The 24,215-nt window shown below is 41.7% G+C and overlaps 1 protein-coding gene across 1 annotated transcript in view; it reads right to left on the minus strand.

The window, feature by feature from the left end:
- Positions 1-24,215, minus strand: part of ACVR1 (activin A receptor type 1) — a 129,308-nt gene that overhangs the window by 76,644 nt on the left and 28,449 nt on the right. The gene's annotated exons all lie outside the window — the stretch shown is intronic.

The raw sequence follows: 24,215 nt of genomic DNA on the forward strand, positions 1-24,215 counted from the left end.
ATACAGCATTCCTCAATAATTATTTGGAAGTAAAATCACATAATTAAAAAAAAATCACATCAACCTTGAAATTCAAGAGAAATGCTTTACAAATAATATCAAAACTTGCCTCGCTTCAGTTTAAACTGAGCCTCAGAATCAATTTGAAAAGAGAATCGAGAATGTAAAAATAAGACACAAAAAAATAAGACACTAAAATAAGACAGACAAAAATATCCCCCCGTAGAAAGGTCAACCAGAAGCTTGACATTTTCAGCAATCATTTAGTGAAGTTAAAGAGTAAAAAGCCATTTCTAGAGTGGACATCCTGAAAAACAAACTCTTTAGCTAAGCAGCATCCACAACCCTTGAGTTTCAGAGCAAACTGTGGAAATCCTGGTGTTTTCCTAGATGCCGGGGACAGGGGAATTTGGCGGAAGATGCCTCCGCATCTGCCGAAGACTAACTGTATTTTAGAAGGGGTGAGTGCAAAGAGGCCTTGGCGGCCGCCCTGCCTAAGACCAACCGTGTCTTCAAGTTACAGGTACTATTTGGGGAGGAGCTTTAGATAAGCAAGAAAAGAAGGACATACTGGTGCATATTTTTCTGATTATTTTTAAAAATCAGAGATTTTTTTTTTTTTTTTAATTACAGAAGTACTTCTAATTTCCCTTCCAACTTCCCAGCTCTATAACCTTCCTGCAGAGAATTCCTTCAAGAATGTGCTCAGGTTCTCCTGCCTCGCTCAGCCTTCCCTAATGATTCTCACATTTTCCAGATCTTTCCATTCTAATTCCTCTTGTATTAATATTCTATAGGACTCAATTCTATATGACCTGGTACTTAATCCTCTTCCTTGAACTGGGTCTGTCTCAAAAAAAAAAAAAAAAAAAAAAAATAGGCGAGGATCACATTTTCTTCTTCTTCGACTCGCATACAGTTGGTGCTCAAGAGTTACTGGATAAAAATCAAGTCTTCAAATTAAGCATAGTTTAATATTTGTCTTAAAAGTATCAGCCTGTCAAATAACCCATGGACTGAAGTCAAAACTGTGGTGTACTACAAGGAAGAACAAGTTAGTAAAATGACAGCTAAGGTGGAAAGCAAATTCCAAATACTTAACTCTTAAAATATTCTGCTCAGGACCCATCTCTGCACAAATACACTCCATGCCAATAGGCAAGCGTGACAGATCCTGAAAGGTAGTTGAAAGTAGTTTTGTTCAAAACCCCGAGAGATTTAAATAATAAAAACAAATAAAAAGAGGCATATGCACCATTTAAAATCAGTAAGATAAAATAAATATCTATACAGATATCCTTCGACTTACGATGCGGTTACATCCCAATAAACCCATTGTGACTTGAAAATGTCCTAAGCTGAAAATGCATTCACTATTTGTTACCTACCAATCATCATAGTTGAGCCCAGCCTAATGTAAACTTACTCAACACTTACATCAGCCTACGGTTGGGCAAATTCACCTAACACAAAGCCTATTTTATAATAAAGTGTTGAGGGCTTCCCTGGTGGCGCAGTGGTTGAGAATCTGCCTGCTAATGCAGGGGACACGGGTTCGAGCCCTGGTCTGGGAAGATCCCACATACCGCGGAGCAACTGGGCCCGTGCGCCACAACTACTGAGCCTGCGCGTCTGGAGCCTGTGCTCCGCAACAAGAGAGGCTGCGATAGTGAGAGGCCCGCGCACCGCGATGAAGAGTGGCCCCCGCTCGCCGCAACTAGAGAAAGCCCTCGCACAGAAACAAAGACCCAACACAGCCAAAAATAAATAAACAAACAAATGTGGGGTTTAAAAAAGATATATATAATAAAGTGTTGAATACCTCATGTACTTTACTGAATACCGTACAGAAAGTGAAGAACAGAATATGCCTCTAGGTGTATCGGTTGTTCACCCTCGTGCTCACGTGGCTGACTAGGAGCTGCCGCTGCCCTGCCTCATAAGAGAGGGTCGTACTGCATGGCACATGTCGTTGGCCCGGGAAAAGATCAAAACTCACAATTCAAAGTACACTTTCTACTGAACGCGTATCACTTTCACACCATCTTAACACCGGAAAACTGTTAAGTCAAACCATCGTTAAGTCAGAGACCATGTGCATACAGCAAACTGCAGCAACTTGTCACAAAACTTTCATTGAGCTGAGTTTTTCCAAAACCTTGGCCAATTTATTTGTTTAGCTATGGAGGTTTAATTATTGGCAACTAATCATGCCATGTGAAAATCTGACCCATAAAGGTTAGAAGCACATACCTGTGAAGTGGTGGAGGGTGGGTGTGAGGAAGGGGGAGAGGAGAAATACAAAAAAACATTCTAACTCCAATTGCAGGCTTAACATAGTAGTACATTTTTCTTTCATCCAATTTAAGAGAACATGCATAGTGTCTTAAAAGTCATGGTGATATGATGGGACTGATAACAGGCAAGCATAAAAGGTACTTAAAATCTAACATGTTCTTGGCAGTCAATACAGCAGCTAAGCGACAGGGAAATCGGGGCAAGTTTTCTCAACTTTTTAATTATAACTATATCCTTGGCTTCTAGAAACTGTGTCTTTCAAATACTACAAATCCTTGCTCTTTCAAGACATCATCCCTTGTATGGTGATGGATGTTAATTAGACTTATTGTGGTGATCATTTTGGCAATATACACAAGTATCGAATCACTGCATTGTATACCTGAAACTAACATAATGTTATATGTCAATTATACCTCAATTTAAAAAAAAAAAAAGACAAAAGACATCATCTCATACCTTCCCCGTCTATCGACACCCAGCCTCATAACCCAAATAAACCATGGTGTGTGTATCTTTGATATAGAAAAAGACAAAAGACATCATCTCATACCTTCCCCGTCTATCCACCCAGCCTCATAACCCAAATAAACCATGGTGTGTGTATCTTTGATATAGAATTACTGTTAACTGAAATTACTCTAAGCAGTGTATGGTAGCAAGAACATGGACTTAGGAAAGAGCCAAACCCAGTTTTCCAACCTAATAAACGTGATCTTACACAAATCATTTAACCCGTTTGTTTCAGTTTCCTCTGCCACAAAACAAGGTTAATATCTCCCATCTTTAAGAGTTAGTAATAATACCAATTATCATTTAGTTCTAGAACTGTGCTAACCACACAATTGCATTATCTGATTTAATCCTAACACCACAAAAATGGAGAGGAAGGTATTAGTATTCCTACTTGAAAGATAAGAAAACAGTGTTAGAGAGGTTAAGTAAAACTGTCCCAAGGTCACACTTTTGAAATATGTGGTAAAACAAATCAACTCAAGTTATGCTGAGTCCAAAATCTGTGCTCTTAATTGCCTGTAAGTTAAACTGTATCTTGACTATTTGTAAGAATTGAAGTGAATTCTTGTAGTAAATATTCTTAGGTCCCTTCACTGTTTTCTACCTCTTAAAATAATAGAAGTGCTAAAGCAGCATGGTAGAAAAGCATAATGTATACCAATCCCAAACAATAACACAAATCACCCACATGATACTACAAATGTCCTCTTGTTCTGGCTCTAAAATAACAACGCTGCAACCAAGCATACAAACGTCAAGGATCCTCGAAGAATAATCTACTCCAGATACTTGAATACGTGGGCGAGATAATACTGGGTATTATCTATCAGTAATTCTGAAGAAAGGCAACAGAGATATCAACCAGTTCCCAAGATTCCCAATCTCCCAGTGGGGAAAAAAATAGGTCACACACCCTAGACAAGCTTGGGGGACACCACAGAGCTCAAAGAACAAGGAGAGCCGCATAAGCTGAGGAAAGATAAATGCTGATTGAATCAGGAGGCAGAGAGGAGCACAAGGGTATAGCAAATCTCCTTCTCCAGAAATTTTCAAATTCTCTGTAGACATTACGCTTTGGGATTTGGGAATGAGAAATGGGAATGTCCAGGAAGTTCCCCAGAATTCCCCAAGTTATAAGTTATTCAACAAACACTTCCAAACACCCTTTACTCATTATTATGGCTATCTAAAAGAAAGGTTAAATAAATAATAAACTTGATAGTATTTACAAAGAATTGTAGTCTATAACGAATGTTCAAATGCTAGAGAATGTCAGTGAGCATTCCAACAGCAAGCCAAATCCAGCCCTCAGTTTGTTTTTGGTAAATAAAAGTTTTATTGGACCACAGCCCCACTTGTTCATTTCACGTATAGTCTGTGGCTGCTTTCACACGAAACAGCAGACTTGATAGTTGTGACAGAGTCCATATGGCTTGCCAAAGCCTAAAATATTTATGATCTGGCCCTTTAGAGAAAAGGTTTGTTGATCCCTGAAATAACCTTCCTCATAGATCCAAATGCAGATTAACATCACTACACAGAATCCCATGTTGAAACTGCCATCCTAAAGGCTTATTTTGCTTTGGAAACGTATTTCTTGGAATACCACTCACAGGATTTGTATACAACACGCTATGCATATAAATTTATATTTATTTTATTTGCAAGGATGACTCACCAGCAGCAGCAGACAGGGCCATGAATACACATTTATAACATAGCAACAGCTACATGCAATCATGACCAATTCTCTCCTCTGCGCTCCTATCCTGACCTGGCTCTGGGAAATGTCAATCTTATCCTTCAGTTCTGTAGGCTAGCTTTCAACTTGACATCGGTGGATTCCTTTCATGTACTTATGTCTCTATGTTGATTGTTTTAATTCTCACAGGAGAATTTCAACACTTTTTCCCATTTGCCATTTTTCTTAACTGATTTTTCTGGGGATTTGGAAAAATATAAATTTCCCAAGAAATCCTGCGAAGGAATTCTACCATGAAAGCACTATTCTCTTCAGGTGTACATTTAGATGCTGAGTAGGAATCCAACTCACCAGAAAAAGAGTTGGGGAGAGGAGGCAAGCATGAGGATGAACCAAGTCTCCAGGATGTTTTAAGGAAAAGATTAAGGTCTGTCTCAAAGCCTAGAAAGAAGACCAACCAAAGTGGAGACAGGAAGAAAGCAAGATTTCCTAATGCTTTGGCCCCTGGGATGGATTTAAGGTCCAAATTTCAGAGCACCTTTCTCCTCCAGAATTTAAATTATAATTTGGCTAAGATGAGAGGCATCTACTGTGGACCATGACAGGAGTGAGTGCAATTAAGTACCAGACTATATTTCTGAAGACAACATGCTTATAACTTATAACTTCAAACATCCTCATGCGAAGTGGTTTGGAACCCTATCAAAATCCCATTTCTCTGTCCAGCCTTTTAAAGGCTCATTTATTTGTGCCAGAAATATAAAGCATGAGGATCATAATAGAACTCAAGGAAACAAAAGGCAGTGGGGTAGTGTAGCAGCAAGAGGGTTCCAGACTTGAACCACAGAGTCCTGGGCTGAATCCCAGCCCTGTCAGTTACTACACAGCTAGTCTTGGGCCAACTGAGCTGCCGTCTCTCCCAGGCAAAATGGGCATCAGGACGCCCTTGCAGAGTGGCCATATGTGAAGTACGCAGCATGCGGTGGGTGGTAATAGATGATGGCTATTAATAAAAATGTAATATTTAAGGAGCAGGTGTAAAGAAGAGGAAACAGTGAGGAAGACTGAGAATCACAAGGGTTGAATTAATAGGTTGAATCATAGGAAATTGCCAAAATTTGACCACTTTGACTCATAAAACTAGTAATTTAAAAATAAATATTATAAAAGAAGCCTGAAAGGAGAAAACATGGAAGACTAATACCCCATACTCATTCCCCCACTGGTGGCACCTTAGAAGAAATCCAGACACCAGATGGGAAGGCTACAGACTAAAATAGAAAACACCTTCGTCAACTCCTCACCAGATAGGAGGTGTGACTTCAGGGAAGAGAAGATTCAACAGAGACAGACAGAAAGACAGAAACACACACACACACCCTCGCTCACGTGTAGCCCATGTCATTCACTCATTCTCTCTCTTCCTTCTCCATTCCTGCTCTCTCCTTTTCTTTCCTTATTTCTTTCCCCACACAATGCCCAAAGGTGACTTTTTTTAACCATTTTGGGAAGGAAACACAGCATTTCTGGTCAGCTGATGTTACCAGCTGCATGGCAAGCCTTTCTGCAGGGCTTGTAGAGCAGCTGGTAGCTCGATAAAGAAATCCAATGGATCCATCACTTTTTCCCCCTTATTTTTCTATCTTCTCTTCACACCATAGTTATTAGTTTTGTTAGTCTTGTTAACAAAGACTAAATCTTGTTAGTCTTCACCCAGTTAATGGGTCTGTGGTTATTTCACAGAGTCATGTCAATTCCTGGATGAGATCTGAGTGTCAAGGCACCCAACTAGCCCAATCCTAAGTAGCTCTAGTGCAGCTATATCTAAGTCTCAAAAAGGTTCTGAGTGAGGAATCAGAGCACCTTGAGTAGACAAGGATTAAGAACTGGCAGAGGTAAGAAAGAAGTAACTTGTCATTTCTTCCATGCCCCCAATGCACTACTCTCTGATGAGAATCGGACTTCACTGGTAATCAGATAGCCTTTCTCTTTTGGGTCCCAATTTCAGGTATGTAAATCCCATTCTTGCAGAACTTCCGCACTCCCCATTTCCATGAGGCATGCATGTTTTGTCTGCTGTCTGGCAGTGATGTGGTAATCCTTGATGATTACCCTCACATGTAATACCATGCAGGCTTTCATCAGTGGATGACCTCAAAGCACTGTTTACAAGAGTTTGCAGGATGCCACCCACATGGGCCGGAACCAGATTTTCTAGTTTTCTAGTGGGGTGTTTGTTTCTCCAAAGCTTCACTCTGGGGTTCCTGGGTCTATATACCTTTACTAGACAGACATTAGCAAAGCTTCAACAGGGAGCTTCTTGAAAATAGTCATTCTGTATACCAATGTCCTGCTGTATCTCCAATGCCTGGTTCAGTATCACATCAGACTTATTTAAGTATTTGTGGAATGAATGAAGCTTAAAATTACAGAAAAGCAGTAAGTATTAACAGTTTCAAGCTCATAAACTTGGTAAAGAAAATGTGTAAATCACTAAATAGCTAAGTTTCTACCCTAGACTTAAATTCAAAGCAGCGCAAAATGTACCAAACTCTTATTTGACAGGAACAAGTTAATATAAGAAACATAAAAAAAAAAACATATAAAGAATTATAGAAAAGTTACTATTTCATAAAAGCAGTCTTCATTTTAGAATGGCAATAAGTTTTCCTAGTACATGTATTCACCAAACAACTACTACACATTAAGATTAAGTTTTTCAGAACCATATCTACAGAAATTTCCAGAAACATTGAAGGGGGTTATTACAAAAGAGGGGCACCAAAATAAATGAACAGAGAACTAATGCTTTTAAAAACCATTCTTCCAATGCCTTCTTGCAAATATTTATGTCAATTACCAACCTATATAAAATTTTCACCAGATCATTCTCCCTAATTAAGATTCAGTGAGAATTAAAAAAAAAAAAGGCAATCAACATTCTTTTTCTAATTGTTTGGTTTAATTTTTGTTTACCCATAGGCACTTCCAAGGCTAGGCAGGAAACTGCTTGCCCCCTGTGCGGACAGAACAAGGTAACAAACAGAAAAAGAGCCAGTAGTTTTAAAAAATTAAGAGTGAACAGTATCTTGTATGGCTGTGTTTTCTTGTTGTGTGCTACTAATATCCATAATTATGTGAGACAAGCTATGCATTTTACAAGCAGTTGCCAGACCTGCAGTGAGTTATCTGAAAAACTAACATGCAAGCTTCTTGAAGAGGAAAATAGCTTCTTATTTACTGTTTAGCTTTATAATAATTGGGTACCATCCCTTCAATACTAGACAATCAACAAATACTTGCTGACTGATGAACAATGATGAGATTAATTTAAAATAAGATTAAAGTCAGGAATCCAGGGGACTCTGGGTCTATCACTGACCGAGCAGCCTTGAACATTAGGTTTCTTCAAAGCCTGCTCTATCATCTCGACAGGACTATTGCAGGGGGTCATCAGGCACAGTGGAGAAAACATTACATTAATGAGCTAGACACACCCCTGCACCATAGCTGTGTTGACACCGGTAAGTCACCTGTGTTCTCTGGAATCCATTTTTCCTACCTAGAAATTGAGAGTGGTGGCCCAAGTTGCTAAGCTTCCTCCTACCTAAAAGATTCTCTGTTTAGATATTTCTGTTACAATTGCTAGCAGGATTCCTCAAGAATTATGCTAACAGGAAAGACCACCTCTTTAATTAAAGATGGTTTTCCAATCTACTCCTGTACTGAAATGTGAACCAACCCACTCATTAAAAAATAAAAACATTTTTCATTTAATTTAGCAATTTAGTTCTTAACTCACCGAGGTTTGCTTTTAATTTAATTTGCCTACCAATAATTTGTTTCCCAACTGAAGAATAACTGAGTAAGAAAATGCACAAAAGGGTGCAGAATAACAGTGGCGGGGCACGGCGAGGCGGGCGGTGTCTATCACGGCCAGTCTCTCAAGGGGTATGGGAATGTGTCCAGTTCCCAAGACAAGGAATCTGGATTAACAAAACTCAAGTCAGCGTGTCTACATCACCCTCCACCCAAAGCTGCTAACCTTCCTTTATGTCCTATCTCATGCAATGGAACCACCCAGCCCTTCCTGTCTCACACCAGCAGCACTCCAACTCTTTCTCAGTGATTTCCTCTAAGAACCTGCCAACAGTGCCAGCAATGGCTCTCCTGAGCATGTGCAAATTCCTGATTTCTAGGACCTGGCCTGAGACTTCTCCCACCTCATCCAGTTATCACCCCCCAGGCGCTCTGACCCTAACTGCACCTTACAGCTCCCTGAGGACGCCTCCATCTTGTTCGCCTTCTGCCTTTGTACTTGTCCGCCTGAAATGCTTTTTCCATCTGTCAATTCCTATACTTCAGGATCAGCTCAAGAATCACCTCCCTATGGAAATCTTCCCTGAAGCCCCCATGACCACACCCTGTCTAAGATACATGCACCCTCATCTGTTGTTATCACGACACCTAAAAAGTGCACTTCAATTTTTTTTTTTTTTAATTTCACTGCCTAGTGAGCCTGTGAATTCCTCAAAGATAAGTAGTACTTTTTCATTTCTGAAACATCAGGGATAGTCTTATAAACAACAGGTCCTTAATAAATGCTGATGAATGAATGGGTGAACCCTGATAATGGATTCAAAGCAGAAGAGGAACACTCTAAGGGAAATATGAACAGTAAAAATTAAGAAATAATTATGCTAATGCAAAAAAGGAGGTAGGCCTACCAGAATACACGTTTAGCGTTGTCATGGCTTTTCATTCAAAGCAAAAAAACTCCCCCAGGTCCTAGGTTAAAGAGACTAAGAGAGAACTAAAGTGTTTATTTCATACAAAAAGACAGTATGTAAACTAAATGTATACACTAAACCATAGCTTCCTACTGACTTACATATGAAAACAAGGACGTATTCCCTACTCCAACAGTTTAGACCATAATCTTTTTCTAAATTACATATATACAGAAAAATAGCTTGAGAGCTACACTCAAATACCATGCTAACACTGTAACATTACTGGAAATTAAGATATCAATAAAATGTAAGAAGGGAAATGCTTCATCTTATAAGAATAATGTTAATTTTTTTTTCAAGAAAATTATTCCCAAGGTGGTCATGTGGAGCCAGGCCTCCACACAATCCCCAAAGCTAGGCTCTCACTCACTGGCCTCCCTCCAGATGTCTTCAGTCAAGGTGCTGGGGGCCAGAGAGGGAAAAAGATGAGTTCTTCTTACCATGACAATGCTACCTTCTTAATGGTTCTCCCCACCCAACCCATTTCCCCAACCTCAACCTTTTTACACCACATAGTGGGAAGAAAAGAATAAGTACATAAATTGCTATATAATGCAACTGAACTTAGTAAGCATAAAGAAGGTAAGAGAAAGGAGCCCATGGCCAAAGTTGAATGCTAAGGAAAAGAGAAGGAAGATACCGAGAACAAGCTTGCCTGTTATTAGCACTGGCTGCCTGGGATCACTTGAAGTTTACACATAAAATTGCTTAAGGCATGAGTCATTTCATATCATGACTGTATTGATTCATTTAATGTGTTCAAGCAAACCTGCAATGAAGGTGACCTAGAAGTTCTGAGATGCAGATGATTATCCAATCAAAATAAGGGGGGTGGCAGACATATTCTGAAAATCAAAACCATAAATAAATGTTCAGAAAGTTTTTACATAAAAAAGAATGAAATAATGCCATTTGCAGCAACATGGATGCAACTAGAGATTATCATACTAAGTGAAGTCAGAAAGACAAATACCATATGATATGATTTACGTGTGGAGCCTAAAATATGGCACAAATGAACCTATCTACAAAACAGAAACAGACTCACAGACATAGAGAACAGACTTGTGGTTGCCAGGAGGGAAGGGGGAGGGAGAGGGATGGATTGGGAATCTGGGGTTGGTAGATGCAAACTATTACATTTAGAATGGATAAACAACAAGGTATAGCACACGGAACTATATTCAATATCCTGTGATAAACCATAATGGAAAAGAATATAAAAAAGAATGTCTATATGTGTGTAACTGAGTCACTTTGCTATACAGCAGAGATTGGCACTACATTGTAAATCAACTATAGGTCAATGAAAAAACCTGAATTTCGGGCTTCCCTGGTGGCGCAGTGGTTGGGAGTCCGCCTGCCGATGCAGGGGACGCGTGTCCGTGCCCCGGTCCGGGAAGATCCCACGTGCCGCGAAGCGGCTGAGCCTGCGCGTCCGGAGCCTGTGCTCCGCAACGGGAGAGGCCACAGCAGTGAGAGGCCCGCGTAACGGCAAAAAAAAAAAAAAAAAAATTGAATTTAAAAAAAAAAAGGAAATTTTTAAAAATCCTGTTGCTTTCTCATTACAAACGGGCAGAAGAATGTGAGATTTCTTAGTTTATCAAAATTGAGCATAGGTTTAAAAAACAAAAGATTGAGAATTTACTGTTCTAGAGGATTCTGTCAACAAAAACTGGTGTCAACCACGGGGTTGGTCCAGGAACTTGGCTTCTACTCTTAGTTCACAGGATGATTGGGAGCCCAAACTTCAACTTCTACTTCAATGATCTTAGCTTCAAAATCAGTCTTACATGCTGATGGTTTCTTTTGGAGATGATGAATATGTTCTAATATTAGATAGTGTTGACAGTTGCACAACTCTGAATACTAAAAGCCACTGAATTGTACATCACAAAAGAGTGAATGTTCTGGTGTATGAACTAAGTCAATAAAACTGTTATTTTAAAAAATCAGTCTTAAAGCTCTTACGCCTTTTTCTATATAACTTAGACCTCGAGTGTATGCTGTGCGGTGCCTGCTAACGGCATGGGCATACGTTGTCTCCCGATTCATTTTGTGGAAAGAGCCAAAACATTGGAATCACACAGTTTGGGAACTGAACCTACCTCTGTCACTTCCCAGGCTCTGGGATCTTGAGCACATTACCGTCTGAGCCCCAGTCCCCAGCTATAAAACAGGCAGACACTACCCACCTATCAGATGAGGAGACTGTGAACCTGCAAATCACCACCAAGCTCAGACTGATGGTAACTGGCAGAAAAAAAAATGGGATGGGCTCTAAGAATAGATGTATGGGGGGTAATGAGACAAAAGGGTAGATGCAAAAGCCAGAAGGATGTGGCAAATGCAGAGTCAGGACCAAAGCCAGCCTGCCTAGAATTAGAGCAAACCCTTCCGGAATCTTCCTTTTGGTTCCAATAATGCTATGGGGTGGTGGTGATGTGAAGTGGGAGGGTGAGGATAGGGCTGTTCCCAGAGCAAGGGCTATTATCAAGACTACCTTATCTATGGATACTTAAATCTCAGGATGCTTACTCAAGTAATTTTATATGAGTAACCACAAAGCAGAGACATTTTCTATACTTTTCATCTCCTCATGTGTCATTAAGCATTCAGTCCACTAATGGAATTACAGCCTCTTGATTTGGGTTGCTATTAATTAGAACACATAGCTTTCCACCAGGATTCATTTTTTATAGATTAATTCTATACAATAAAACATGCCTGAAGTTGAGTGTATTAGCAGTCTTTTCATCGCAAGCCTCAAGATTCCACACCTGTGATTAACTTAAATCAGCACAAGTTGAAACTTCAGCTTTTCCATCATTTGTGATATTGCAACTCTTAAGTAGCAACTTACCTGACAATTAATACAATCTATATTTACCATCAATAACACAAATTCCCAACTGGGCCAGAATTTCTAATGTGAAAGTCTTTATAGTGGTTTTAATAACATCATTCTCATTTAAAATGTGCACTATTTGCCAAACAGCAATTAAAAGAAAAAAATTATATGTATACATATATACATAGTGTGTATATATGTCCATGTGTATGTACACACATACACATATATATATTTTAAAAACATATAAACTTTATACCACACGTTTCTACCATCGAAAAGCAATTCCAGAAGAGGTAAAAAAGATGCGCAAGTTGTTCTGTCCTCCCGGCAAGTAGAGCCTACACCACAGCCAACTAAATTCTCTCACTCCAAGTTGCTCGAGAGACCAACAGGTTAACAAACTAGTCTTCCTCAGCAGCACTTTAAGGCGCCAGGAGATTAGTATGAAAAAAAAACAAACAAACAAACATTAGCAATTGTTTCTGTTTGCCATCCACACTGTCAACAATTCTAAGAAACATTCCACTGAGTTTTTTCAGGTCACTAAACCCTTGTCCATTTCATAAATATTTGTCACCTGATTTTGCTTTTTTACTTTTTAAATCCCAGAGGGAAATGATAATGTTCTATAAGTGTTAGAATGGCTTCGTTTCTAAAATTGGAAGGAAGAAAAGGCTAGCTTCTGTTAGTTCTAATTTTGAAAGTGTTAAGTATTAGGGGAGGGACCTCTCAGATAATAACCTTTTTTTTTTTTTTTTTTTTTACATTTTAGTCATCTCAGGTGCATTTTTGTTGCTTCTACTAGCATTGCTGTGCGGTTAGGTTTATCTTAAGACAACACATTCTAGCATACATTCAACTGAGTCTCCTAGATTTATAGCCAAATTTAGACTGGCTTAACACAACCGGAAGGTGTCCTTCCACAGTTTTTCACGTTGGACATATGAAGAGTGGGTCAGATACATGTCTAGAAGCTATTTTATTTCAAACATAATTTTGTATGGTGAACTTTCCTACACACACACACACACACACACCATGCTTTAACTGCTACTTCAGAGTTGCAGTCAACTTCTCATGCCATTAGCAAAGACAAGATCCAATATGTAAGATAATTTAGGGGAAAAAAAGGCAAATAAATATAAATATTCCATAGAAATAGGGGCCTGTCAGGTTGGGAAAAGCTTCCATAGCTTCTGTATGTGAATATATTCTCTCTCAGAAGAGAGGTAAGTGGTTCCCAACTCTGAGGTTTATTGTACATCAAACATCAAGAATGTTAAGGAAACTTAGTATCTCATACACATTTACTGTCATTTCTCAAATAACTATGAATTCATGGATATGTATATATATCCACATTTAATACATATTATATGAATATATAATCAATCCATATATAATAAAAATGCAACTACAACCTTTAGTGAAGGCTCTAATTTTTTTTTTTTTTTAAGGAAATTACCAGCACTCCATGCCCTACCCCATTCCCAGGTGTTCTCCATCATTATCTGTTTTTCTCTCCTACACTGTGGTTAAAACCCGGAACGGAGGCCGCACTGCCTGAGCTAGTTTTCAGGCCCTGCCATTTGCTACGTTTAGCACCTTAGGCACATAACTCATTCCCTTCATCTGTAAAATTAAGATAAAAAGAATTGGACCTGCTTCACAGAGTAATAATCATAAGGGCTAACTGAATGAATATATGCAAAGCACTCAAAGCAGAACCTGATACAGGAGCACCATGAAAGGGTGAGCCATCACTATTATTGATGCTGTTCTTCTTATTAGAACCAGAATCTTGACTTTTGTGATATTCACTTCCTTGTTTCTCTCAATAGTTCTTACCTTTTAAGGACTAAAAAATAGTGTTACTCTGACTTGGCTTGTAAAGACTTTGACTTGTCTTTGAATTCCTGTCTTCTCTCACTCTGCAAGACGTAATAGAATGCACGGGAGAAGGTGGTACTGAAATGGCTCTAACGGACATCAGAACTTCTTGACCTCAAGAACAATAAGAAATGACCTGCAATACTCACAATGAACTGCAGTGTAGCTCTGCTGCAAGGCAGGACTGAAAATGAATGGTAAGTCCAAGGATCCCTCAGACTCTAAAAATAGAGTTTATTGGTAGACTAAAGGGAAACCTTCACACTGATAATGAGTATGCAGATTCCATCCCCCAAGGGTTATCTAGTGAGGAGAACACTAAGCAAGTCACCACCAACCAACCAGCCAACTGACATCTTTAATTTAGTACACGTACTACTCAATAGGGGTGCATAGGTGAACATCTATCAAGAACACTATGGAGCCATTTATACGATAAAATCTAAAAATGAAAACAAAAGTGTCACATCTGGAACTCACCCAAGTCCTTCAAACATATAAAATTAACACAGTGATGCCCCGACATTTAGAAAAAGACAAGCTGGCACAGTAGTGCAAGCATGACATGTTAAATAAAGGCCATTCAATAGCTAGTATTAATCACTGAGGAATCATATTTCCTCAAAATGGTCTCTCTAGTTTGCCAACTAAATAAAAACTATACTAGGAAAGACCACACACTTTTTTCTAAAAAATGCCTAACATGAAGGCTTACCTAAAAGAACATAGTCTGCCCGTGGATCTTACTTTAGTCACAGGAGAAGAAACCATACTTGAGATACTATGGCCACCACCACGTGGTGTGGCCTGGAAGTGGCCTGGAGGGAGAGGTCTACAGCCAGGAACCTTGAGGCCACTCACAATCCACATGGAGTTTCCAAAAGGGGAACACAGGTGGCACCTAAAGCCATGACTTACTGCTCTTCCCTTTACATTTTACCCAACATTTTCACTCTGCGGTCAAAGCCCTCCATTTCAGGAGGGTAACCTGGGCAAGCTTCACTCCCAGCCAAGCCACCACCATGTATTTTTGTCAAGATTCACTTCCCCCAGGGTGCTTGGACACACGTGCCCTGCCCTGGCTTTGCCCATCAGGAAGCGACAGCCACCCTCTGCCGGCAGGACTTTGTCTTCTTCAGCTCTGAGTCCCCAGGCCCTGGCATGGTGCCTGGCACAGGGCATGCACTCAAGGAAGTGTGCTAAAAAATAACTGACTGTCTCCTCTCCTCCACGGAGCTTTTCTGGATTTAAAAGCACTGTATACCCCTACCCTCCCCCATTCTGACAGGTCTAGATAAAGAACACCCCAGCTCTTCTTCTGGATGCCCACTGCAATACAAAATAAATACTAAATCACTGGTTCTTTATAATTTGTTTCATTCCAGCTGCACCAAAGAACAGGAGCAGCCTTAAGGAAGTTAATTACTCAAGCTTTATGTTTCTTTCACATGTAAAATGAGGCTACAGATACCAACTTCCTAATGTAAGTAAAGTCTGTGACATAAGACTTGGCACAAAAGTAAACACCCAAATATCTGTTCCCTCACCATCATACACCATACATTAAAAAGTCAGAGTAACTTAGATTTCAAACTCACAGGAAGCAGAGACAGGACTAGGGCATCGGAACCTTTCTTTTGAATTTTCAGAGCTGCTCTCTACACCACTCACATAGCACTTCTTTCCTTCGCTTCTCTGGAGACCCCAGGGCTTACATGGCTGTGGGATAGTAAGTGCCCAAAGTCAGGTCTCCTGCTCGCAGCCTTGCCTGGCCCAGGGTCCAAGCAGAGGGCGTGACTCAGAGAATGGGCTCAGAAAGTACACAGAGAATGAATGTAAGTAAACCAAGCCTTTGCCACTCTCCAAAATGAGATGTTTTTTTTTTACTTTATTTTTTTGCTAAGTTTGAGCATGGAAATTCAAAGATACTTGTGGGGAAACTAGAGAACATTACATCTGTGACCAAGGACTTCTCCTGGTTCTTAAGTAGAACTCTCAAACTTTAAGGATCATAACACTTAGATGCATTTTATATAAATTAACAAGTTTCTATTGTCACAAACCCAAACTAGCCCAGACAAATAGGCCTGGAAACTACCAGCCAACTTCATTCTGTGAGTAACCATTAAGTTTTAATCAGATTGCAGTTCAATTTCTGCAACAGTGAGCATTAAGAAGGGCTCCTCAAGGAAAGCGGGCAAAAGTGGGAAGAAAAGGAGGAGGAAATTGCATAATGCACCATTAGTTAGTAATTATGACTTTGTCAAGCGCCTGTTAATTTTTATGTAAGAACCACTCAGTGTGTGACATGGAAATATTAGCCTGTCATCCAGCTTTCCTTTCTGGTGGGGGAGAGTGATCTTGAAAGTTTAGGTTAATAATGTGTCAGGGTGAAGGAAGAGGAAGAGGGGGAGGAGTAGGGGGAGGAGGGGGAGGAGGGGAGGACGGGGAGGAGGAGGGGGAGGAGGGGGAGGAAGGGGGAGGAGGAGGGGGGAGGGGGGAGGAGGGGGGAGGAGGGGGAGGAACAGAACAAAAGAACCGCCCCCAAGCCAGCCCTGTAACACAGACTCCTGACTGAACACTTCTGCCCCTCTTTGCAGCTGTTGTCTCCCGCAGTTGGCATGAAGTGCTGCCAGTCTGGGACCAGCTTCCAGTGAGGACAGCATTGTTTTATTGGCTACTTAGGCAGTGCACACACCATTAATGGAGTTTTTATCTCTCCATTTTCCTGTCAGTACAGTACCAGCCAGTCTGACTCTGTTATTATCATTAAGAAAGCTTTTTTTTTTTCTTCCCCACACACACTCTTTAATCCAAACAACATCTGGGAACTCCAGCCTCTATCACATAAAAGGGAAACAGATTTAGAGGGAAAGGGCGGGGGGCAGTACAGTTCCAGCCACACTGAACAACAACCAAATACCAACAGCCAAGCTTATCTGGAGACACCTATTATCACTGAAACACTGTTCACTTCAAAAGGCAAGGTACTTTCCACCACATTGCTTTAAACCTCCTCTTGACCCGCACTCTATGGAAAAAATCCCATTTTGACATGTAGCTTTTTAAATTAAAAAAAAATTTTTTTGCCTGCACCTCGAGGCTTGCAGGATCTTAGTTCCCCGACTGGGGATTGAACCCGGACCAAGGCAGTGAAAGTGTCGAGTCCTAACCACTGGACCACCAGGGAATTCCCAACATGTAGCTTTGAAAAAAAAAAAGGAAAAAGAACATTTTATTGCTGCTTTCCTAAATGGGAAGTTCACTTGTGAAATAAAAGAATCACATTCAGAAGATAATTTTTTAAAGAATGAACTTTTTTCCAAAAAGGAAAAAAATATAAAGACCCTTTATGAGACATTACTGGTGAGTACATCTCTAGTATACAAACTAACAGGAAAAAACTGGAGCCATTAAAGCCAGAAAACATGTCCTCCTGTAACAGACAGCTGTCTCCTCTGTCCTTTAAGTGCGCTTTTTGCTTAGATCACGCTCCGTGCATCGTGGAATCAATACAGGAAAATGCACAGAGCCAGCCACACTGCAAATTCACACAATAGAGCAGGTTCAAGCCCCCGCAGCTCCTCTGTCCCTTTCCTGTCCCTGGCACATGCATCTGGGGAAAATGCACACCCGCTTTCTACGTCACGCTTGAACATGCCTCGTGAGGTCTCCAATGGTGGTCCTTCCAGCACTGCTTCTACATAACCAGAACCTAAAAGTTACAGACCTAAATATGCAGATGTCTAGCAACCTGTCATGCACCTCACTCCTACTCCTGAGTTTTCTAGAATGCACCAAGAACAACTCTACTTAGGTTAGAAGGGATTTACTTCCCCAGACATACTTATCGGCACGGAGAAGACACAATCAGAACAGAACATTTAAGGAAAACCAAAATTTGAGTGTCAGCAAAGGTTAATAGTTTATTTTTAATTTATCTTTTCGTTCCATTCAGCAAAAAGAGGAGGAAATCACTAACTGTCTGAGCCGCAGGCTCCCGCTCACTGGAAGCTTTGCCTTAGAGCCCCTGGCAGTCTGCTGTTAATGACAGTCTCAGTAACCTGATCCTCTCACAGTGGGAGACTTGAGTAAGCACTGGCCTCTCCCGGGTCTCGCCTTTCCATTGTCCCACCCTGCAGGGCCAGCTGTTTCCGACAGCCAAATTGCTGCGTGCTAAGCAGTGAATGCTGTCAGAGAAGGAATTTTCATTTCTATAATGCATAGGCCTCTGTGGACAAATTATCCAGCTTATGGTGCTGGCTGCAGGATGCTGCTCCGGGCTTGAAGCACTGCCAAAATGCAGCCGCTCCTCTCTTCTCCCCAGCTCTGAGCTGACAAGACCGTCACCCAAAATGAATGTGAATGGCCAGAGAGAAACAGGACACGTGCTTTCAGGGACAAACAAAACATATGTCAAGAATGGCTGTCCAGCTACAATCTTTGATGTAATGGCATACAGGGAAAGCTAATTGTGCTAATGTCACACCACAGAGCTACCAAGTGTGGCATCCATTAAGACCTACTGTAATTTGATACCCTGCAGTGAGCATCCCTGGGGCATCAGCAAAATCACTGGCCCTGTGCTTCCAGGGGATGCCAGAGACTTACCTAGAAAACACACCCAGAACTTAGAAGGTGGTAACCATCAAGTAACAATCCAGGAGATGGAAAAACAATACTCTTCCGTGAGGCCCCCAATATGTGATTTATAGAAGCATTTTGTAGGAACCGTTTGCCTCCCCAGTTTCTGTCCACACCACCTCCCGCCTTCTGGCAACAACCCCTGACTTTGGGCTGGGGATATAGCTCCTCCTATTTTCAGAGGATGGTAGAGCAGGGCGACTAGACGGACCAGCACACTACATCCTGCTGAGGTGTGGGATGTGGCTTATGCTGGTCCAATCAGAGTGACTCTTGGGATTTTACAGGAACTGCTAGAAAAGAAAGTTTGATTTTCCCATTACAGTTGAACCTCGGGGAATATGCCATAGTCATTTTGCTACCAAGAAGGGAGAGCCTGCTTGAGAATGGAATTGACAAAGGAAGAAGAATTAGGGGGGAAATAACAGCGTCCCAGGGACACTGCTGGAGTCCTGGGTCAACCCAGATCCAAAACCTGCCCTACCCTTAGACTCCCCAGGATGGCCGCCATTAGATTCTCATCTTACTAAGGCTAACCTTGGTTGTTTTCTGCCCCTTGCAAATGCAAACTAACAGATGAACCACAATGCCATCCTAAGAACACCCACGAGTGAACACAAAAGCTTATGCTATACTTTACCACATAAACAAGAAAAACTTTTGCATTTTTGGTCATTTCCTATGAGAACTTATTCTTTCACTTTTCCCTTCTAGTCCTAATACCCTAATGTGAGCTAATACATGCAAAGCATCACCTGATTTTGGCCTCCTCTGCAAGGCAAGTCTAAATATCTGACCTGAATTCAAGGAGAGATGAGGAAGCTAAAATCATGATCTGCAATTTCTTTGGGTGTCATGAATCTTCACACGACCTAGCCCGTGTGGCATAAAGTGGACTCTAGTTAGTGAATGGTCGCATCAGCGCCACGTCAATGAAGCCAACTCAGGGAAAGGCCAGGAACCCCTTGCAGCCCTGACCAGAAGGGGGAGGGGGACACCAGCTCTGCCGCTAAGGGTTCAGGTCGGTCAAGGCACCAGCACCTGCAGACTGTAAGCCGCCCAGGTCATGCTGCGCGCCGCATCCTGCAGCCATCCGTTTTTATCATTAACCACTGTCTGGCCAACAAGGGCAGGGTTCAGTTCAAGAACACCGGGAACTTTAAGGCAGGAGGCGTATCCACAACCATGGTGGGTCCACAGCCACTCACTGTGACTATAAATATCCTCCTGGCTGCCCGCCCGCCCGACAGCAACCACAATGCCTGCTCCCTGTTGGTAAAAGAACTGCAGGCCTTTTCCCCCAAGAAATTCAGCACAACCAACCAGGTATGGCCAAAACGATGAAACGTGCATACGAGCTTACTCAATGCCCTGGCAAGCCTTGTTTCCCATCTCGCTCTTGTCCATACTTGGCTTCTGATCCCCAGAGATCAAATAAAGGAGACTTTAAAGCTGAAAATCATGTAAGATCTCAGCCTGGTGCTTAGAAAAAACTGTAGAACACACAGGCTCAAAATTGTGATAGAGAGAGGGAGGGAGGGAGGGAGGGCATAAGAAGGCCAACTCACTCTCAACCCCTTTTCATCATAAGCTCATTAAGGAATTCCAGACCTTTACATTCATTCTTTTATCTGAGGATCTAAGGGGGCAGGATAGGGGTGAGGAATGAACTTGCTCTGACTCCTCACCTGGGGCAGGCAGGGGAAGGGGGGAGCAGAAAGCAGCACAGAAGGCCACTAAGACAGGGAAATAATGTAAATAAATAAATGACCACATTTACCCAGCTGCTTCTCAGGGACAATAAAAAGGACCAATATTCTCAGGACTGACTTACGTTCAATGGTTAAAGATCCGTCCAATCTCCCGAACCCAGACATCACCCCAGTGCTTTAGGAGCGGTCATTTTAAGGAAATATCTCTTGTTACCTCCACTGCTGAAAAACAGAAACCATAACTATGATCCAAATACTGAAGAAGATCCGGTTAAGTTCTTCTGAATCATTTCCTCCCCAGCTCTGGCACACAGTTGGTGTCCCAACATGTAACTGCCCCCAGCATGGAGGGATTTCTCCTCCAAACAACTTCTTGACCCCTAGGAAAGGCCAATTTAGAAATAAACTGCGGAGAGGAAAAAGGGCATTCTGAACCCTACCAAGTTCACTGCCTTTCCTCCCCATAGCCATTCGTCTATTTAACCAACAGGTACTGAGCACCTACAAGGAGCCAGGCACGGTTTTAGGCACTGGAGGTAGGACAGCAAATGTGACCAAGTTCCTACCCTCGTGCGGTTTACATTCAGGCAGAAAACTCCACGTAGAAGTTCTTTCATGCATGTAACCATGTATCTCCTGATATAAGGCCCTAAATCCAAGAAGATTCCCTCCATTATATGAACACACGCCCCTATATAAGGAGTACTTTAACTCATGAGCCAAATAACCCTGGCAAAAGTCTTTGACCTCTAGTCACAAAACCAATATTCAATGTCAGCTGATGGCCCAATTTACTCAATGTGTAGCACTCTGTGCCCTATGTTCCCCCCAGCCCTGAAATTATATGATACACTGAAGGGCTTAGAGGAAGGAATTTTAATCCAAAATATTGCCTCTGGGCAGGAAACTGTTCTAAGGCTCATCTACTATGATTTCTTTTCTTCAGTCTGGAAACCAGCAAGGCAGCAGATGAATTCAAGGTTTCCTAGTACAAAGAACAATGTCTTGTAATCTCTATGATAAAGTGATACGGAATAAACTTCTCAGACCTTCACAGTCACAAAATTATTGCTAAAAATACAAATTTAATACTAATTAAACCATACTCTAAACTCTATCCTCCCATTGAGTTTGGAGGTAGGAGCCTTAAACTAATGTGAGGTGTAGCTTTACAGAACAAACATGATAAAAGCGTCAGCTCAGGAATACAGTCACTAAGTGTGTTTTTATTCCTGTCATTTTTCTTTCCACAAACCAGCCAAATCAATACCATACAGATTGCAATGACTGACGTATTCAATACTACACTACCCCCCCCCACATGCTGGACTGTTTACTAAATCCTGTGAGTTAGAATCTGACTGTGGGTAACATGGAAACATTCCTCAATACCACTAGTGTCCTGATTTTCCTTGCAAAGTAAATAATAACAGCAGCCACAATCTTCTGAACACTTCTCGTACCAGATACTGCTATGCTAGACATTTGCATGCATATTACCACACTTAATCCTCCCAGCATGCATAACCATACAAGAGGAACTACTATCTCCATTTTGCAGATGATAAGACTGAAGCTCAGAGAGGTTAAGTAACTTCCTTAATGTCACAAAGCTGGAAAAGTGGCAGAATGAAATTGAAACCCACACTCGACTGACACCACCAGCCATTCTTAACCATTACCTTAAAGTCTCTGCATTCCTTTCCAGCCAGGATATCATGGGAGAAGATTAACATGCACCTTATGGAACAATCCTGCTATATAACGCTATCACTATAAGCAATGGCTACATTTCACAGACTCAAGCAGTTATATTAGGATTCATGGATATAATAAAACTCCAGATGAAGGTATCACCAGCTTGAAAATACCAAAAAGGCTGAAAATCAGTCACCTTCAAATGTTTAGTACAAAAAACATCAGAGCGCCACTTAAACTTTAATAGGGTTAGACTGCCAGCATCCATTCAAAGTAAGACTGAGACTAAAGAGAAAGAAAAAAGATTATTATCAGATAACCTTGAAATTAAGCCAAACGAAGAAAACAGTTGGGAAAACAGCCTAAGACCTGTGCTCACTGCTAAGCTTTAAAAAGCAGCTATGCTTAGAGGGCAAGGCCAAGGAGAAATGAGCCTGTAGGGCAGATGACCCTGTGAAGGCATCTCCTCAGGGAAAGCAAGGTTGGGGGCTGCCCTTGGCATGGCCCTCCATTGTGCTGAGGAAGATCAAGTTCAGGTGCCTACAAGAACTGTCTTCTAGGTTTATAAAATCCACTGGAAAGGATTCTGGTAGAGATCAACACTTCCAAGAGACCAGGCAGACCCAACCAACAGAGACATATCTGCCACAATCAGCCTCAAAGCTTTCCCTGGCCAACCTCCAAACCCACTGTTCCCCACTAGGTTTGCCCTTGCATTTCTCTGTTCTGTTTCAGCTCTGCAATTCCACTATCGGCTCTGCTCTCTCCCAGCTACTCACTTAAGGTTCCTAAGAAATAAAAAGCTCCCCCAAAAAGAGTACCAGAAATTAAGAAAAAACTTGAGGTAAGAAAGAGCACTTTCAAAACAGCATCCTGATAATCACTATGTCAAGATTTTTACATGCCACTTTTTATTTAAAAAAAAAAAAATCTTTATATCAGTTTCTTAAGCACCCTGCCAGTACCTAAGGGTTGCATAGCAAAAGAGTCTTCTTGCCCTCAAGGACTTAGAGTCTGGCCATGCAAAATAAGAGAAGAGAGATGAGGGGTTCCAAATTATGTAATTATGACAGTGATGTCAAGAGGTCAAAGAAATAAACCATGACTGATGACTGAGCTGCTGTAGTGGGTTGAGTGGTGCGCCTTCCCCACCCACAAGATACTTTCGCATCCTAACTCCTAGAACCTGTGAATGTGACTTTATTTGGAAAAAGGATCTTTGCAGATATAATTAAGGATCTCGAGATGACGCTGTCCTAGATTATCCCAGTGGCCCCTAAGTGTCCCTATAGGAAACACACAAAGGAATCACAGAAAGAAGAGGGAAAGACCATGTGAAGACGGAGGCAGAGACTGGAGTCATACAGGCACAAACCAGGAAATGCCTGCAGCCAGCAAACTCTGGAAGAGGTAAGGCAGGGCCCTCCCCCAGAGCGCTCTGTGAGGGCCTGGCCAGGCCCGACATCTTGATTTCAGACTCTGGTCCTCACAACCATGAAAGAACACATTTCTGTTGGTTTAAGCCACCATGTTTGTGGTGATTTGTTATGGAAGCCCTAGGAATATAATACAGATGGTGAGGGGAATGCCTCTGGGAAGGCTTTAAAGGGCAGGGGCAAGGAACTACAGGCAGGCAGGCAGGAGGGAGAGACTGTACAGGGAAAGAGAGACAAGCTGGGGGTGCAGGAACAATGTGAGAGAGAGAGAGAGAGAGAGAGAGAGAGAGAGAGGGAGGGAGGGAGGGAGGGAGGGAGGGAGGGAGGATTCTGAAATGTACTTGGATGAAACAGCAACTTGAATGCCTATCTAGGTCATATTAATTTTATTAGCTAATAGCGGGGTCACCAAAGACGTCTGAGCAAGGGAATAAAATGTACAATGTGGTGTTTTAGGAAAATTAATCTAATATTAAAAAGCAGGCTGGGGGCTTCCCTGGTGGCGCAGTGGTTGAGAGTCCGCCTGCCGATGCAGGGGACGCCGGTTCGTGCCCCGGTCCGGGAAGATCCCACATGCCGCGGAGCGGCTGGGCCCGTGAGCCATGGCCGCTGAGCCTGCGCGTCCGGAGCCTGTGCTCCGCAACGGGAGAGGCCACAACAGTGAGAGGCCCG

The sequence above is a fragment of the Physeter macrocephalus genome, chromosome 2 (genome assembly GCF_002837175.3).
Source record: "Physeter macrocephalus isolate SW-GA chromosome 2, ASM283717v5, whole genome shotgun sequence".
Classification (NCBI taxonomy): domain Eukaryota; kingdom Metazoa; phylum Chordata; class Mammalia; order Artiodactyla; family Physeteridae; genus Physeter; species Physeter macrocephalus.